The sequence below is a fragment of the Rhinolophus sinicus genome, linkage group LG05 (assembly GCF_036562045.2).
Source record: "Rhinolophus sinicus isolate RSC01 linkage group LG05, ASM3656204v1, whole genome shotgun sequence".
NCBI classification, from domain to species: domain Eukaryota; kingdom Metazoa; phylum Chordata; class Mammalia; order Chiroptera; family Rhinolophidae; genus Rhinolophus; species Rhinolophus sinicus.
In genome coordinates, this window is record NC_133755.1 from 56,264,565 (window position 1) to 56,269,460 (window position 4,896).

The following is a 4,896-nucleotide window of genomic DNA, read 5'->3' on the forward strand; positions in this document are numbered from 1 at the left end:
TGGCTGTTGCATTTATTGGCTTGTGTCACCTAACCTTGGCAAAAAGAACCTTTTTGCTTTTGGGGTGAGACAGTAAATCTACATGTTCTCTCCCTCCATCCCAGAACCTTGTCTTAAGCTTGTCACTTTTTTCATTCATCACAGATATACCTAAATATGGGTGAAATTCTGGAATGTTTATTATTATGTCTTGAACATTCTTTATGACTTCACTGTGCATAATTAATTAATTGTAATTAATAAATACTTTTCTTTGCCCGTATGTAGAAAAGATTGTTGTTATTTTGAAGAATGCACTTTTTTGTTTGTTTGGCACTGCTCTGTTGTTTTATTAAAGGAAAATGTAAAAAGCCTATTTTTGTATGACATATGTTTAAAAAACATTGCCAGTAATTATCACTTGTTTCTTGTACAAATAACATAAAAATCACACACATATATATATAAAAACATCAGACAATATGCATATATTCTATGTTGCAGCAAAATGATTTATGCTCATACGTATATACAATATGCACATAGGCTATATAGTACACAACATACATATGAATGGGCTTACCTGCATGCTTAGATCATTTAAATATATTTATACAACTTTGAGTTAAACTTGATAAAAATAAACTATGTTACATTAAGAACTAAACCTTGTTGCTTTTCCTACATGTTGGACCATTGTACTTAATTAATCAAAAGCATTTTCATTTTTATTGTGAGTAGTTCCCTTTAAATTATCAATCAATTCTTTTTAGCAATATTAATTTCTTCTATCTTGGCTGAGATCAATGAACCATTCAGAGATTGCTCTATAATATAGAAAGCAAGAAGGTGTGGCCACATGTATGACTATTACTGAAAGACACTGAGACACAAAACCCACATACACGTCATGTGCAGACACCAAAAACACATTTTTATGTGTATTTAGGAACTATTATTCTAATGCTGTCTTTGATTATTTTATTCACCATTATTGTTAATGTTTATTGCTATTATACTTTGAAAATAGTTTAGGATTATCTTCATTTAAATTAATTGTCATTTCTAGTAATTATAGTGGAATTGTGATTTCTGAAAGAAATTTGACTTTTCCTTTCCCAGAAAATATCTTTTTATAAGAAATTCAGATTTTCTGTTATTTCTGTGAAAGCAAGGCAAGTCACAAAAATAGTATAAATGCAATAGTACCCATCATAACATTGTAAAATAGCTATTAAGCTGTTTTTACTGATTGGGCTAAATTAAGATTTATTTTCTTATTATAAATAAGAAATTATATTTGTATATGATCAGGAGAGACATCTATGAGAAAATAATCATCCTGGAAACCTTTTGACTTGTTTTAAAAATCTAGTTTTTATAGAAAATTCATCAGTAAAACCAATCACTTGGCTTAAAGCTTAGAGAATCCTCTCATTTACTAAACATAAAATAGCATTTTAGTCTGCATAAGATTTCCTCTTCTACTTAAGACGATGCTCCTACAAATGAGTTGTGTACATTTTGAAAAGAAAATAAGCTTGTTAAATGCTTCACGGCACTATTTTATTTAAAGAAAGTCAATCTTTTCTCAGTCTTTCCCATAGCCCTAATCAATTGGTTAAGTGATATAAAATGGCTATGATGCCTATATGATAGGTGACAACAGAGATTTGCATATACAACATTTAAGTAAAGGAAGCAACAGTAAAATTCTCAGAAATTTACCTCTCTAGAGTTGATTACTTTGAATGCATAAAGCTACAATTTTATTCATATTATTTTGAATAAACTTTATCAATTCATTTATTACAAAAGGAAACTTCTCTCAATGTAAAAATATCTAGATGGATTTTTTGGCTCATCTATTTCCATTATGTGTCATAATATTGAAAAAGAAAAATCCTCTGAAATTTTAATTCTTATTAGTGTTCTAATTAGCAAGAGCAGCAAAAGTTTTTTGACAACCTTCCCCAGCTTAATATGATGTCTGAGCAAAGAAGTATTTCCCACATAGTCAGTATGCAGGTTATGGTAATAATTTAGAAGCTTATGATTTAAGTGTGGAATTCTACCAAAATATGGATAGGACTCATTTTCGTTTTGGAGAATTCTAATGTTAGACTAGAAAAAGATCTTAATGTGGTGTTTGTTGATAGGGTATCTAGAGTTTCAGACCAAATATCTGCTGGGTGTCATAATGGATATTGACATGTTGAAGGAGACTGCTGGCTTTGAGAATTTTGCTCATTTAACCACCTAATCTTGGACTTTCAAACTCAAATATTTTTTCGTTATTTATACATCTTTGAATTTTTTTTTTTCAGTCTGGATGTATGGACCAGAGAGCTTATTGGTTTCTAATTATTTTGAATTTTTAAATGTTTTTAGTTCCTAATTCAAATAAATATTTGTTTATTGCAGATAATTTGAAAAATAACATAGAAGAAAATAACCATAACACCGAGATAGAAAAAATTTACAGTGCATATTGTTGTATAGTCTTTTCATCTATCTATCTATCTATCTATCTATCTATCTATCTATCTATCTATTTTTAAAATAAAATTGCTACAGTACCCTATCTATTACTATAGAACATGTACTTTGTATTTGTAAGTTTTACACTATTATTTAAACAACTGCAAAGTCATTGATCTGAATTGTATAACGTTATAAGCAACACTGGAATAAATAAACATTAGATATATATATGCAAATGTCCACAACTAATTCCTTAGGAAAAATTCATAGAATTGTAATGAAAAGTTCAATATATTTTAAAATCACTTGATGATTGTCATATTTCACTAGAAAGGTTATACTGAGCAGATGGTATTTAATTCTGTGACGTGTTAAATAGCTTATGCAATTTTATTAGTTTCTAATTTTATCACTTTTTGGATAAAAGATTTTGCCTGTAAAATTTCTTTCTTCTTTTAGGGTATTTTTTGTGTCATTACTGGTCTATATTATAAGAGATCCAAATGATGAGACTTGAGCTGAGTTACAGAGAACTGAGCTGACAGGTGTCAAAGTAGCTAAGAAAACAGTCAAAATGGAAGTTACAGTGAAGCCTTTAATAATTCACTGTACAGTGTAAGCAACAGGCTGAATTGTAGAAAGCACTGGCTTCCACACAGTTCCATTTTTTTCTCTTGGATGGTACCAGTGATTGTCAGATGGATTATCACAGATGTCGGAAATAGTCTGACTGTTAAGGGAGTCCCCATCTAAAGGTTCTTGAAGTTTTATGGAGCTGGGGGCTGAGAAGAGGGAGGATGATAAGGGTTAAGACTCAAAAAGTATGGAGTCTGAGTTCATTAAATGTGTCTTCAAGGTTTCTTATCTTCATCAGATAAGGGGACTTAACAGAGATGCCAGAGAAACACCTCTGCTGAAGGCCCCAATTTTAAGGTCTTTGACTGGAGGTGCTTGGGCTAGGACTTCAGATATGCATCCAAGCATGGTAAGCTAGCAGGGGCTGAGTTCTTGATTGCCTGAGCCCTTGACTCCAACTGCCTTCAGAAACTGCAGTGCATTGGATGTGCACCAACTCTTATGTGGGCAGAACAGCTCTTCTTCCTACAAGGTATGCCAAATAAAGCCTTTGTAATTGACTATATTCAGGCTTGAAAGATTACAAATAAGTTCTTGGCCAAGAACTGGACTCCTCAACATGTCACGTCAAATGAAGGTAAATATTGATGCTTCACATGGTACCTAAGCATACATATTACATCACAAAAATGTTAATTAGGATTTCATAAAACATAGCACATTTTTGCAGGAGGGGAGATTTATCAGCCTGCTTTCTGACATTAGGAATTTGCAGATGCAACAGCCTTCTCTCATTTGTAATCTCTCTTTCCCTTTCAGTCTAAGCTGTCAATGTTTTTGCTGATATACAATTCTCAGGAACTTGACTAGACCGGTCTCCCTTATGTCACAGGGAGTCAGTTCCTTTGACAAAAGGCACATCCACACATCTTTCTGAAATAATCCCATCTTTATAGTTGCTTTCTGCTGAAATGGAGGAAACCGATGTATATGTATTTTTATGGAGGCCCATTAGTTTGATTTAAGGGTTTTATGAACCACACCCTTGATCTCTTGTGACTGAATACTCCTAATTTTTGGTATATCCCAGTTCTAAGAAAAGAAATACGGAGTCAAACATGTGTCTTTTACTCTAGAGCATGCTTTTCTGACAGTGAGTCTCTTATATTACTGTCTTTCTCATCTAGATAGATGAATCTTCAAGTCCCGGTTATTTTTTCTTTTACAATTCTACCTCAGTGTGTTTTTATTTTACTATAAGCAGCAGAAAGAAACCAGACCATACCTTCAACACCTTCCTTGGAAATCTCCTGGGATAAATATCCAAATTGATTTACAAATTTTCTATACACATAACTGCAGGACGCAATTTCATTAAACTTTCTGCCAATTTCTATTAATATGCTCCTCACCTTCTGAACCACACCAGCAGCACCTATAATTTCCATATTTCTACTAATAATCTGTTCATAATGATTGAGGTACTGTCTAAGGCAATTTAGATTTTCTCAGTTCCTTTGCATCCCTTGCTAGTAGATTTATTAGCACACATATTACTGCTAACAGTTTGTTCACAAACGGTTAGGCTTTTTCTCTAGGAACTCTAGGCTTTTTCTATCATGTTTTTCAAAATTCTTGCAGTTCTTGCTAACTATTCATTTCCAAAGCCAGTTCCACATTCTTAGGTATTTGTTGCAATACCCCCCACTTCTGATGTCTAAATCTATACTACTTTTCTATTATTATCATAGCAAATTGCCCCTAATTTAGTAGATTAAAATAACAAAACTTAATGTCTCAGTTCTGTAGGTCAGAAGTTAGGGTGGTCACAATATCAAAATCAAGGTATCAGCCAGT